Source organism: Giraffa tippelskirchi, chromosome 12 (genome assembly GCF_054371585.1).
Source record: "Giraffa tippelskirchi isolate mGirTip1 chromosome 12, T2T-mGirTip1v1.2.pri, whole genome shotgun sequence".
Taxonomy (NCBI): Eukaryota; Metazoa; Chordata; class Mammalia; order Artiodactyla; family Giraffidae; genus Giraffa; species Giraffa tippelskirchi.
The window spans coordinates 122,021,578-122,036,258 of record NC_137286.1 but is presented as its reverse complement, the minus strand read 5'-3'; positions in this window follow the sequence as shown (position 1 = coordinate 122,036,258).

The window sequence follows — 14,681 nt, the reverse complement described above, 5'->3', positions numbered from 1 at the left end:
CAAAAGACAGATCTTTAGTAGGAACTTGTACGGGAAGGTCTCCACTTCTATAAGAATTACACTTGCCTGGGCTTCCCTGGTGACTCAGGGGTAAAAAAAAAAATCTGCCTGTCAACACAGGAGTCACGGATTCAATGCCTGGTCTGGGAGGATCCCACAAGCCATGGAGCATGTGGATTCCCATGGGCCACTAATCCCATGGGCCACAACTAGTGAGCCTGTGCTCTAAAGCCCAGGAACTGCAACTACTGAGCGCTTTTGCCGCCAATACTGAAGTCCACGTGCCCTAGAGCCTGTGCTCTGAAACAAGAGAGAAGCCACTGTAGTGAGAAATCTGCGCACTGCAACCAAGAGTAGCTCCCACTCACCCAACTAGAGAAAAGCCTGTGCAGCAATGAAGACACAGCACAGCCAAAAATAAAATTAATTATATATATATGTATACACATATGTGTACATTACACTGTGGCCTGATTCTTAGATGTTAGTGGGACTGCAGATTTAGAAATCTACCCAGTTGTACAGACCCTCCATGTTGGCTAGGAAAGCAGCACTGTGAGGGGGTGCACTGGGGGAGGGGAGGCCAGAGGAGGTCCCCCACCTTCTCTCAGTGGTGCAACATGCCATTCCAGGTAGAGAGCATCTCAGCAGGTCCCGTTTGCAGCAAGGCAACAGGATCCCAGTAAAAACTGAGTGCTTCCCCCTCACCCGAGATTGCAAAGTAACCCATCCATCGCAGTGGGACATCTCATCAAACATTCTAGTGGATTAATGCCTTTCCCAGCACGATGGGACATGATGTTCTCAGCATATAGACAGTGATCCATGGTAAGAATCAGAAGAGTGGTTTTTTCTTTTCTTTGAAGGAGGTGGAACCCCTTCAACTTCATGTTCTTTTACCCAGTCTTTCCTAGCATGACTTTTGAAATGTGACCCTTGATCATCATCAATTTGATAAGGGGATTCATACATGGTGGGCTTCCCAGATGGCTCAGTGGTAAAGCATCTGCCTGCCAATGAAGGAACCTCAGAAGTTTCAATCCCTGGGGTGGGAAGATCCCCTGGAGAAGGGCATGGCAACCAACTCCAGTATTCTTGCCCAGAGAATCGCATGGACAGAGGAGACTGGCGGGTTACAGTCCATGGGGTTGCAAAGAGCTGGACACGACTGAGCGACTAAGCACGCAGCACAACATCTTATGAGCCAGGACAAGGAAGAGGGTGTCTTTCCACACATCCTGACCCCACAAAGGCTTACTCACGACCATCTATCCCTTGGCTTCCCACTGTCCTAGCCAGAGGGTTAATCCCTTTAAAACAGCCCAGCTATCAGTGCCAAGGGTTAGGGCCAGGACTCCCGAGTGAGCACCACTCAGACCACTCAGTTCAGCCCATGGGCTGCTGTGGTTCGTTTCCGTTTACATCCAGATGGTGTCACTGTTGAGCTAATAGAGTCTGCAGCCCATGGAAGACCGATCGCCCCATCACACACCAGGCATCAGCAGGAGCTTCCCCCACACCCATGGGCTGCAGGGGAATGGGGAGGGGGCATCTGGAGAACCCCCATTCAACACAGGGCCTAGGAGCACCCCCATTTCTAGAGAGAGTGGGCTGGCTGACAGGACACTCCTGTACTACAGTGTTAGTTGCTCAGTTGTGTCCGACTCTGCAACCCCATAGACTGTAGCCCGCTAGGCTCCTCTGTCCATGGGATTCTCCAGGCAGCAATATTGGAGTGGGTTTCCATGCCCTTCTCCAGGGGATCTTCCCAACCCAGGGATCGAACCCAGGCCTCCCGCATTGCAAGCAGATTCTTTACCATCCAAGCCACTAGAGAAGCGTGCTACAAAGGGGCATGTCATTCAGTCAGTGTGGGAGCTTGAGCCATGAGAGAGAAGGGGCAACAGAACATATTTTTAACCCACATCTTGATAGCCGCAGTGTCAACCAGAGCTGTCACCTTTAGTTTATTTCTAGGGGATCAGGAAATAGTGACCTCAACATGAGGTCTTCTGTGGCTCCAATGGCCCTCAGCTGGAGGTGATCTTGGTCTGCATCCTAAACCCCGGGTGTGGGGGGTACCCACCCTGACTAGGACTGTATCCCTGAGGCCTCTGCTGGAGCAGGTGGGGCATCGGAGATGGTCAGGGCAGGTAGGTAGGTCTGCACTGTTCAGGTTCTCACAGAAGACCAACACTGCATTTCAGGTGGGTCCTGGCAGCCATGAGGTCAAATGACATTTGCTTTCGGGTTATTAATACTTTTACCAGATCCTTAACAGGTGTTTGGGATAGCTTTTAAAGTTCCCTTTCTGCCTTCGGTTTTTCCAAAGCCCCTACCCATTGTCAGGATATGTCAGTTTCCCCTAGATCAGCAGTGGGTCACCGCATATCATAAATGTCTGGCCCACCACGGGGTTCAACATGGGTATCAGCGTCCTATGCCAGGGCTGGCTGTATTTCAGTCTCCATTCCTGCAGAGAATGTGGTCCAATCAGGGCCTTCCAAGACAGGGGCTGGTTGGTCTATCTCACCACCAGCTCCCTAAGAAGCAGTGGCACCTCCTCTATAAGATTTCGAGGGTCAGGCATGCCCAGCAAGGCCTCCCCTCATTAGGCCAAGCCTCCCCATAGGCTAGTGTAATCCAACCTATAAGGGAGTAGAGAACAAAGGGTGAACCCCACCCCCCAGGGCACTGCGGGAACATAGGGTGTGGGGTGATGTTCCTCATTTTCTTTGCCTCCTGGTGGGTCATAAAAATGCCACTACTCCCTGGTTGTTGTTCAGTTGCTAAGTTGTGTCCAACTCTTTGTGACCCCATGGACTGCAGCACACCAGGCTTTCCTGTCCTTCACTATTTCCCGGGGTTTGTTCAAACTCATGTCCATTGAGTCAGTGATGCCATCCAACCATCTCATCCTCTGTCATCCCCTTCTCCTCCTGTCTTCAATCTTTCCCAGCGTCAGGGTCTTCTCCAATGAATCGGCTCTTCGCATCAGGTGGCCAAATTGTTGGAGCTTTAGCATCAGTCCTTCCAATGAACCCCATTCGGGGTTGATTTCCTGTAGGGTTGACTGGTTTGATCTCCTTGCTGTCCAAGGGACTCTCAAGAGTCTCCTCCACACCACAGTTCAAAAGCAGCTCAGTCTTCTTTATGGTCCAACTCTCACATCCATACGTGACTAGTGGAAAAACCATAGCTTTGACTATACAGATCTTTGTTAGCAAAGTGAATGTCTCTGCTTTTTAATATGCTGTCTAGGTTTTTCATAGCTTTTCTTCCAAGGAGCAAATGTCTTTTAATTTCACGGCTTTCATCACTGTCTGCAGTGATTTTGGAGCCCAAGAAAATAAAGTCTGTCACTGTTTCCCCATCTATTTGCCATGAAGTGATGGGATCGGATGCCATGATTTTCATTTTTTAAATGTTGAGTTTTAAGCCAGCTTTTTCACTCTCCTTTCTCACCCTCATCAATGGGTGTATACCCAGAAATGGAATCGCATCACACAGACAATTACAGAGACGCCTTTATCAGAGTCTGTCTCAATTCTCCTGCATTTCCAATCCATGCTCAAAGCCTCCCAAGCAAAACTCCAGCCTGGGATCCATGCCACCTTCACTGTCCTTGCTGCAGGAGTCTGGGAGGCTGTTGTACAGCCATGTAGATAGGCTGGAGTACAAAAGTCACATTCCTCCAGCCTCAGCTGGGCCCACACCAACCATAATATTTCCATTCTTCTAGAACTCCATACCCCATGCATGCAGTGGCTATTCCAAACCTTCACCACAACCCTCCAGCCCTTCAACCTTCCTGGATTCTCTCTGTTCAACACCTCACTTCACCTCTTAAATCAAGGTTCCCCAACCTCCTTCATTCACATTGCACCTTCATGATTTTTGCTCTAATCATTTACCCTCAGTCTATCACTTAATATATCTCTTTAAATCATTTAATTTTCAATTGTTTACTTATTGGTAATAACATCCAGAAAGGTCCTATCTGTGCTATACAAAATATTTTTCTGTAACACAACTATTCAAAATGTTCATCCACACACCATTTAGAATTATTGCCCTCAGTAAGTACACTGTAATTTGGAAAAGTCTTCAGTGAATGAGACGAATGGTATTGAGCACGTACCTGTTCAACCTCCACAAAGTTTCTTACATCCACACCCAGGAGACCCCACCACCTGGAATCGTAACTCTTACCACCTGCTGTCTTATTAGGAAATTTGATCCATCAGAAATCTCCTCCCTCCTCCCATATTTTGACCTCTTGCAACTCATCTGGCTCCCATCTCACCTGTCGCCACTTAAGTCCCCATGTTCTTCTTCCATCACACCCTCTGACTTTTTGCTCAGAAACACTGACCTGTTTTTCAACATATATTGTTTTCTCTCACCATCTTACCAGTGCCCTTACTTTTCTCTGTCTGTAATTCCTTTCTCTACCTCTCCTCTTCAGGTGAAAAAGAAAAACTAAGAATCTATGAACAGAAGGACTTCCCTGATGGTCCAGTTGTTAAGACCCCAGACTTCCACTGCAGGAGGCATGGGTTCCACCCCTGGTGGAGGAACTAAGAACATGCTCCCACATGCTACACAGTGCAGCCAGGAAAAAAAAGAATCTCTGAACTGAAAGATGATAAGAAATTTGATTTCTTTTTATGTTCTCTAATTCTAAATGGACACAGCATATGGACAAGTTATTCATGTTGCTCAGTTTTATCACCATCCCTGATTCCCAGCCACCATTCTTTTATAAAACTCTATCATAAAAACTTTAATGTTTTTTTCCATTCTATACTCTGGCATCAAAAGACTTTGTGGATGCATAACACTGACAATAACACTATCAAGTCCAAAAGTTCAGCTCTGAGTACAAAGTACAAGAAATGAGTCCAAAATGTGTTTTGTCACAATATAAAATTGCCCTCAGTAGAAACATATTTTTATATGTTACATAAATTAAATCTTTATACCCTATTAAGATAAAAGTGCTCTCTAATTTTATCTAGATATCAGACAATATAAATATTTAGAAAGTCTATTACACTTAATATGACCATCTTTCTATTACCAATTAATAATTATAGAATTACTATATATAGTATAATGCTTATGATTTGCTCAAATTATTTGACCAAGGTAATCTTTTCTAGAACATATCAAAGGGATGAATTTTGTCATCAATATTTTTGTTCATTTTAATATTTACAGGAAAAAGAAAAGCTAAAATCTTAACTCAAATTTTAAAAATAATTTGACAGTATTTAAAGGAAAAATTCTCCCTTTCAGAGACATAAGTCTCTTGAGAATCTTACGAAATTTCTTCCTAAGTTAAATTTTTCCAAGGTCACAAAGAAGAACAGAAATTTTAGTTTGCCATCTCAGTTTCCATGTCTAATATAGGACATAAAACTTTCTATTACAACAGTAAAGCAACAGAAATTGCAAGAACTTTCTTTCTTGCTACAGCCCCCCATAAATCCCACATTCCACTGGATTCTGGACAGCGGTTATTAGATGAGGGACATTTCAAATGTCAGCTTTTCATAGAACATCTCTGCTGCTGCTGCTGCTGCTGCTAAGTCGCTTCAGTCATGTCTGACTCTGTGCGACCCCATGGACGGCAGCCCACCAGGCTCCTCTGCCCCTGGGATTCTCCAGGCAAGAATTCTGGAGTGGGTTGCCATTTCCTTCTCCAATGTATGCATGCATGCTAAGTCGTTTCAGTCGTGTCCGACTGTACAAAAAGATTAACCATTTCAATGTTGTTCACAGTTATCCTTCAAACTTGATAAGCTAGTAGTTAGAAAATGTCCTGTATTTTACGCTTCAAAGGGCTCAGTCTATAATATCTTACATTTTTTTGTCCTTTCACGTATCTCACATCATCTCAACCATAATCCTGCTCGTGTGGCAAGTGCCCTCTTTCCTTATTCCGCTTCCTTCTGGGAGACACTTAACTTAACCTGAATTTTGGGAAGCATGTGCTGCAGGGGAAGGTGGATAATTCTGCCGTCTTGTTAGCTCAGCTGTGATGATGAGTTTGCCTTTGCTGGTGACTGGTTTGGGAATAACAAAGAAGTGTGAGAAGATATCTCTGAGGGACCGCCAGAGTGGTTTAAAGCCACCAGGGAATCAAGAAAAATGGTACAGATGAACCTATTTGCAAGGCAGGAATAGAGATACAGACAAAGAGAACGGGCATACGGACACGGTGGAGGAAGGAAAGGGTGGGACGAATTGACAGAGCAGCATTGACATATACACACGACCATGTGTAAAATAGCTAGTGGGAAGCTGCTGTATAACACAGGGATCTCAGCTCTGTGCTCTGTGACGACCTAGATGGGTGGGATGGGGGTGGGGAGGCTCAAGAGAGAGGGGATATATGTGTATTTATAGTTGGTTCACTTGGTCATAAAGCAGAAGCTAACACAACAATGTAAAGCAATTATACTCCAATAATAAAACTTTACAAATAAATGAAGCACGCCAGGGGAAACTCTCCCTTTTTCTGCCCCTGAATATTGTAGCCACGGAGGAAGAAATGAGCCCATGAGAGATGGTGGGTCCGAGACCCAAGCATTAAAGGGAGTAGATGGGAGGGAGGAAACAAAAGGACTAAATACTTACAAATAATAGACAATATATATAAATGTAATATATATATATATGTGCAGCATATAAAAAATGTACAATAACATGCTGACATAGATCCTTAAGGCTGCAACCAAAACTACAAAGCAACAGCATATCTCAACAGAACAGAAGCTGATGCAAAAAACACCAAGGAATAAATGACAACTATATGCATGCCTTCACCATAGCTGTCTTATCTACTCTTTATCCCCCCAACTGTGGCAACTTTACCTAGTCTTGAGGGTGAGGAGTTACCTGGTTCTGTCCAATATTCTTCTCTGCCTCTTATTTGTGGCATGTGTGAGTGCATGTGCTCAGTCGTGTCCAGCTCTTTGTGACACCACGGACAGTAGCCCGCCAGGTTCCTCTGTCCATGAGATTCTCCAGGCAAGAATACTGGAGTGGATTTCTGTTTCCTCCAACAGGGGATCTTCCCAACCCAGTGATCGAATTTGTGTCTCTTCCACCTCCTGTATTGGCAGGTGGATTCTTTACCACTGTGTCACCTGGGAAGCTCATATTGTAATTATAGTTGGGTTCTCCAGAGTTCTGATTTTTGGCACTAATTTTCTTCCAGTGAAAACTCTGTGTCTTCAACTACTGCCCCTGCCATGAATGTCATATGTGCGTTTGAGAATATGAAACTAAACATTGCCTGTTTGTTTTTTTAATAAGTCAAGGCCCTTATTTGATAGTCCTGGCATTGCTGTTCTAATAACCAGACACTGAGACCCTTAGTGGGCTTCCTTTGTGGCTTAGCTGGTAAAGAATCCACCTGCAATGAAGGAGACCTGAGTTTGATCCCTGGGTTGGGAAGATCTCCTGGAGAAGGGAAAGGCTACCCACTCCAGTATTCTGGCCTGGAGAATTCCATGGACTACAGTCCAGAGTGGGACACGACTGAGTGACTTTCAGTTTCACTGTCTGGGGCCTCCTTGAGGCTCAGATGGTAAAAAAATCTGCCGGCGAGACCCTTAATATCACCTTCCCTGTTGCCTGACTGTAGAACATATAGTGTGACTCACGAGGCAGCCAAGGAAAGAAGTATAGGTTAATATTTTAGGTTATTGCCTCATTACACCAAAGAAAATTCTACAGTTGCTTTTTCTTAAGAACTTTTATAATTGATAAGGTTTTTGTTTTTATTGTGGGATCTTATTTCCTCAACCAGGGATCAAACCAGTGCCCCTTACATTGGAATCGTGGAATCTTAACAACTGGACCACCTGGGGGAGTCCCTGCAGTTATTTTTGCTATTTCAAAATAAGTATGGTAAAATACATATGGTAAAATGTATGAGATTTTAACTTATCCTAAATAAGTGAAATGGAACATTTATTAATGTGTAACGATAAGCAGCAAATCTATTCCTGAAAACCCTGATTTCATTTTCAGTTTAATTTTGACATAAAGTGAGCGTTCTTTGTTAAAGACAGGGGTGTGAACATTTCTTAGGTATATTTCCAATAGGACAACCATACCCAACAAAGACCCAAAGTCCCAATTTGTCCAGCCAATCGGATGGATGTAGGTCAGAACTGCAAGGGTTCCATGAGCGTCAGTCACAAGCCTGGCTCTTTCTATCAAAGAACATTTACAGTTTGCACTGGGCGCTGGAAATGTGACCTCTATGGGACCAGCCTCACCCAGGCTGCCTGCGTCCAGGGTTTCAATGTAGTTTAGCCCAGTCCCTCTGCACTCTTTTCCTATCAGGTTACTTTCTCCTAGTTTGGATTCCAGAGCCGGGTGACTGAGGTCAGCTCCATACAATGGTGCTTCCTTAAGGGAGAGCTTGATGGGAAAGAACAATGTCTACAACTTGTCAACTCATCTCTGCCTGTGGCACTGCCAAATTTGGGGGAGTGTTTCACTTCTGTTTTGCTCTCAATGCCAATGAATGGTTGGGCCATCCCTGGGGCTCCCTTATTCATGAGTCTTCTCCTCCCATTCTGTCAGTCAAGTGAATTTTTTGTTCAAGACGTAACACAGAAGGCACTGCTGTAAGACTATTCAGGCTGCTGTGACAGTCAGCTTGACCATTAGGGTCCCTGGAACTGACCGAAGAGCCACAATCAGAACCTCGATCCTTTTGGCTACTGTTGAAAAAAGCTCTGAGGTCACATTCTCTACAGTTTATAGGCCATGCTTTATCACTGATGGACAGTGATCGCAGTCATCCTTTTATTATTACCTATAAGGCTACCATGAACATCTTTATAAAGAATTTTTTTCTTCAGTTGAATGTTTTCCACATGATAAATTCCCATAAATGAAATTATTAAAACTATCACAAATAATAATTATGACAACGGTATAGAATTCAAATTTAGGGTAAACTATCGTTAAAAAATAGAAAATACAACTTGTCTGAAAACTTGTAGGCACTCTGCATGAGGTTGAGACCTGGGTGGAAAGTGTCAAAATGGAAAGTGTATCAAGATAATGAGATTCTGATTTTTTTTCCCAAAGATATATAATTATAAATTTTGCTGGAATTTTTAAAAAGAGCATTGAAGTTTTCTAATATAGGGGCACACGAGTTTCTTCTTCTTGAAAAGGTATTTATTCTTATTCTCTAAAGAGTATACGGGAAAATAGTTGCTTTTCTTCAGAACATTATAGCTTTTTAATGACATAGTCAAATATACATAGTCAAATATACTTGCATTGTTTGCTGGGGTTTCAGTATTTGAAAAGTATCTAAAGAACAACAACGAAAAGAATTGCCAAGTACTTTGTTTTTATTGTACTGCTCTTTCTCATAAATATGCACACTTAGGGGTTGTAATAATGCCTGATCTATTAATTCAACATAACTGAATAATCATTTTTTCATATTTTGGTTTTCATTCATCCAGATTTGAATTTAGTTTACATCTTGTATGTAAATTCCAGAGAAAAGACAAACAATGGAAAGGAAATAACATGGAGAGTTAAGTGGCCTTGCTTTGTATGGACAAGTAATTTCCTCCATTTGTAAAACTGTCTTAAAAAATGGATAATAGCATTAATGGTTCTACTTGCTTACTTTAAATCAATATTTAGGTCTTTATTCCTTTTGCTTGTAAGTATCATCATGTATTACTTTGTCCTTCCTTCAAAAATTAGGTAAGCTCTAGTACTGAATAGAAAGCTTTTGTTTAATCTAAAATGCCTACTTAGGTTAAAGTAGATACTGTATTTCAAGGCCAATGTGCCTAATTAATTTCATTCAGAAAAATCACAGTACAGAAATGCTGTAGATGGCTGCTGTGAATTCTGGGGAGTTGTTTTTGGAGGGAGGGGTTGTGTGTTTGATTTGGGTTTGGGTTTGGTTTTTGCTTAAGAGTTTGACGCCATTGTATGGGATGTGTGTGAGACAGAGAAAGATTTCTACCTTGGTAAAGTTCAACTGGGAGAAATACAGGAGAAAAGTTACAAGGTAAAAGTTTCTATCAGCTTGTATTTGCTAATCCGGAAGAGAGTTTTGCAGATAGGTCACTCATTAAAAGTTTATGTGGTTAAAAAAAAAAAAGTTTATGTGGTAAATTCAGGAAGGCTCATCACTAGGAGAACAAGAGTGAAGGTTTTATAGAGCATTCTGGGTGGGCAGAAGCGCCTGCAGAACTGAAAGCTTACATAAACTGTTGCTCTTCTTTTAAATTCAGATCTCAGCTTTTACTATTTTAATTTTTATTGGAGTCTAGTTGCTTTACAATGTTGTGTCAGTTTCTGCTGTACAGCAAAGTGAATCTGCTATATGTGTACATATATCCCCTCTTTTTTGGATCTCCTCCCTTTTAGGTCAGCACAGAGCATTGAGTAGAGTTTCCTGTGAGATTCAGTAGGTTCTCATTAGTTATGTATTTCTTTTTTTTTTTCCTAAGATTCAGTTTTATTGTTTTTTTTTTATTCATTTTATGCATTTTATTTTATTTTTTTAATAAATTTACTTATTTTAGTTGGGGGTTAATTACTTTACAATATTGTAGTAGTTTATTTTATTTTTTTAATAAATTTACTTATTTTAGTTGGGGGTTAATTACTTTACAATATTGTAGTAGTTTTTGCCATACATTGACATGAATCAGCCATGGGTTTACATGTGTTCCCCATCCTGAACCCCCCTCTCACCTCCCTCCCCATCCCATCCCTCTGGGTCATCCCATTGCCCCAGCCCTGAGCATTTGTCTCATGCATCGAACCTGGAATGGTGTTCTGTTTCACATATGATAATATACATGTTTCAATGCTATTCTCCCAGAACGTCCCACCCTCACCTTCTCCCTCAGAGTCCATAAGACTGTTCTATGCATCTGTGTCTCTTATTCTGTCTCGCATATAGGGTTATCGTTACCATCTTTCAAATTCCATATATATGCATTAGTATACTGTATTGGTGTTTTTCTTTCTGGCTTACTTCACTCTGTATAATGGGCTCCAGTTTCATCCATCTCAATAGAACCGATTCAAATGTATTTTTTTTAATGGCTGAGTAATATTCCATTGTGTATATGTACCACAGCTTCCTTATCCATTCGTCTGCTGATGGACATCTAGGTTGCTTCCATGTCCTGGCTATTGTAAACAGTGCTGCGATGAACATTGGGGTACATGCGTCTCTTTCAATTCTGGTTTCCTCGGTGTGTATGCCCAGCAGTGGGATTGCTGGGTCATATGGCAGTTCTATTCCCAGTTTTTTAAGGAATCTCCACACTGTTCTCCATAGTGGCTGTACTAGTTTGCATTCCCACCAACAGTGTAAGAGGGTTCCCTTTTCTCCACACCCTCTCCAGCATTTATTGCTTGTAGACTTTTGGATAGCAGCCATTCTGACTGGTGTGAAACGGTACCTCACTGTGGTTTTGATTTGCATTTCTCTAATAATGAGTGATGTTGAGCATCTTTTCATGTGTTTGTTAGCTATCTGTATGTCTTCTTTGGAGAAATGTCTGTTTAGTTCTTTGGCCCATTTTTTGATTGGGTCGTTTATTTTTCTGGAATTGAGCTGCAGGAGTTGCTTGTATATTTTTGAGATTAATTGTTTGTCTGTTGCTTCATTTGCTATTATTTTCTCCCATTCCGAAGGCTGTCTTTTACCTTGCTTATAGTTTCCTTTGTTGTGCAAAAGCTTTTAATTTTAATTAGGTCCCATTTGTTTATTTTTGCTTTTATTTCCAATATTCTGGGAGGTGGGTCATGGAGGATCCTGCTGTGATTTATGTCGGAGAGTGTTTTGCCTATGTTTTCCTCTAGGAGTTTTATAGTTTCTGGTCTTACGTTTAGATCTTTAATCCATTTTGAGTTTATTTTTGTGTATGGTGTTAGGAAGTGTTCTAGTTTCATTCTTTTACAAGTGGTTGACCACTTTTCCCAGCACCACTTGTTAAAGAGATTGTCTTTTCTCCATTGTATATTCTTGCCTCCTTTGTCGAAGATAAAGTGTCCATAGGTGCGTGGGTTTATCTCTGGGCTTTCTATTTTGTTCCATTGATCTATATTTCTATCTTTGTGCCAGTACCATACTGTCTTGATGACTGTGGGTTTGTAGTAGAGCCTGAAGTCAGGCAGGTTGATTCTTCCAGTTCCATTCTTCTTTCTCAAGATTGCTTTGGCTATTCGAAGTTTCTTATATTTCCATACAAACTGTGAAATGATTTGTTCTAGTCCTGTGAAAAATACCATTGGTAGCTTGATAGGGATTGCATCGAATCTATAGATTGCTTTGGGTAGTATACTCATTTTCACTATATTAATTCTTCCAATCCATGAAGACGGTATATTTCTCCATCTGTTTGTGTCCTCTTTGATTTCTTTCATCAATGTTTCATAGTTTTCTATATATAAGTCTTTTGTTTCTTTAGGTAGATACATTCCTAAGTATTTTATTCTTTTTGTTGCAATGGTGAATGATATTGTTTCCTTAATTTCTCTTTCTGTTTTCTCATTATTGGAGTATAGGAATACAAGGGATTTCTGTGTGTTAATTTTATATCCTGCAACTTTACTATATTCATTGACTAGCTCTAGTAATTGAATCTTTAGGGTTTTCTATGTAGAGGATCATGTCATCTGCAAACAGTGAGAGTTTTACTTCTTCTTTTCCTATCTGTATTCCTTTTATTTCTTTTTCCACTCTGATTGCTGTGGCCAAGACTTCCAAAACTATGTTGAATAGTAGTGGTGAAAGTGGGCATCCTTGCCTTGATCCTGACTTTAGGGGAAATACTTTCAATTTTTCACCATTGAGGATAATGTTTGCTGTGGGTTTGTCATATATAGCTTTTATTATGTTGAGGTATGTTCCTTCTATTCCTGCTTTCTGGAGGGTTTTTATCATAAATGGATGTTGGATTTTGTCAAAGGCTTTTTCTGCATCTATTGAGATAATCATATGATTTTTATCTTTCAATTTGTTAATGTGGTGTATTACATTGATTGATTTGCGGATGTTAAAGAAACCTTGCATTCCTGGGATAAAGCCCACTTGCTCATGATGTATGATCTTTTTAATATGATGTTGGATTCTGTCTGCTAGAATTTTATTAAGGACTTTTGCATCTATGTTCATCAGTGATATTGGCCTGTAGTTTTCTTTTTTTGTGGCATCTTTGTCTGGTTTTGGAATTAGGGTAATGGTGGCCTCATAGAATGAGTTTGGAAGTTTACCGTCTTCTGCAATTTTCTGGAAGAGTTTTAGTAGGATAGGTGTTAGCTCTTCTCTAAATTTTTGGTAGAATTCCGCTGTGAAGCCGTCTGGTCCTGGGCTTTTGTTTGCTGGAAGATTTCTGATTACAGTTTCGATTTCCGTGCTTGTGATGGGTCTGTTAAGATCTTCTATTTCTTCCTGGTTCAGTTTTGGAAAGTTACACTTTTCTAAGAATTTGTCCATTTCTTCCAAGTTGTCCATTTTATTGGCATATAGCTGTTGGTAGTAGTCTCTTATAATCCTTTGTATTTCTGTGGAGTCTGTTGTGATCTCTCCATTTTCATTTCTAATTTTGTTGATCTGATTCTTCTCCCTTTGTTTCTTGATGAGTCTGGTTAATGGCTTGTTAATTTTGTTTATCTTCTCGAAAAACCAGCTTTTAGTTTTGTTGATTTTTGCTATGGTCTCTTTTGTTTCTTTTGCATTTATTTCTGCCCTAATTTTTAAGATTTCTTTCCTTCTACTGACCTTGGGGTTCTTCATTTCTTCCTTCTCTAGTTGCTTTAGGTGTAGAGTTAGTTTATTTATTTGATTTTTTTCTTGTTTCTTGAGGTACGCCTGTATTGCTATGAATCTTCCCCTTAGCATTGCTTTTACAGTGTCCCATAGGTTTTGAGTTGTTGTGTTTTCATTTTCATTCGTTTCTATGCATAATTTGATTTCTTTTTTGATTTCTTCTGTGATTTGTTGGTTATTCAGAAGCGTGTTGTTTAGCCTCCATATGTTGGAATTTTTAATAGTTTTTTTCCTGTAATTGAGGTCTAATCTTACTGCATTGTGGTCAGAGAAGATGGCTGGGATGATTTCAATTTTTTGGAATTTACCAAGGCTAGATTTATGGCCCAGGATGTGATCTATCCTGGAGAAAGTTCTGTGTGCACTTGAGAAAAAGGTGAAATTGATTGTTTTGGGGTGGAAAGTCCTGTAAATATCAATTAAATCTAATTTGTCTATTGTATCATTTAAAGTTTGTGTTTCCTTGTTAATTTTCTGTTTAGTTGATCTATCCATATGTGTGAGTGGAGTATTAAAGTCTCCCCCTATTATTGTGTTATTGTTAATTTCCCCTTTCATACTTGTTAGTATTTGCCTTATATATTGTGGTGCTCCTATGTTTGGTGCATATATATTTATAATTGTTACATCTTCTTCTTGGATTGATCCTTTGATCATTATGTAGTGTTCTTCTTTGTACCTTTTCACAGCCTTTATTTTAAAGTCTATTTTATCTGAAATGAGTATTGCGACTCCTGCTTTCTTTTGGTCTCCGTTTGCATGGAATATGTTTTTCCATCCCTTCACTTTCAGTCTGTATGTGTCCCTAGTTTTGAGGTGGGTCTCT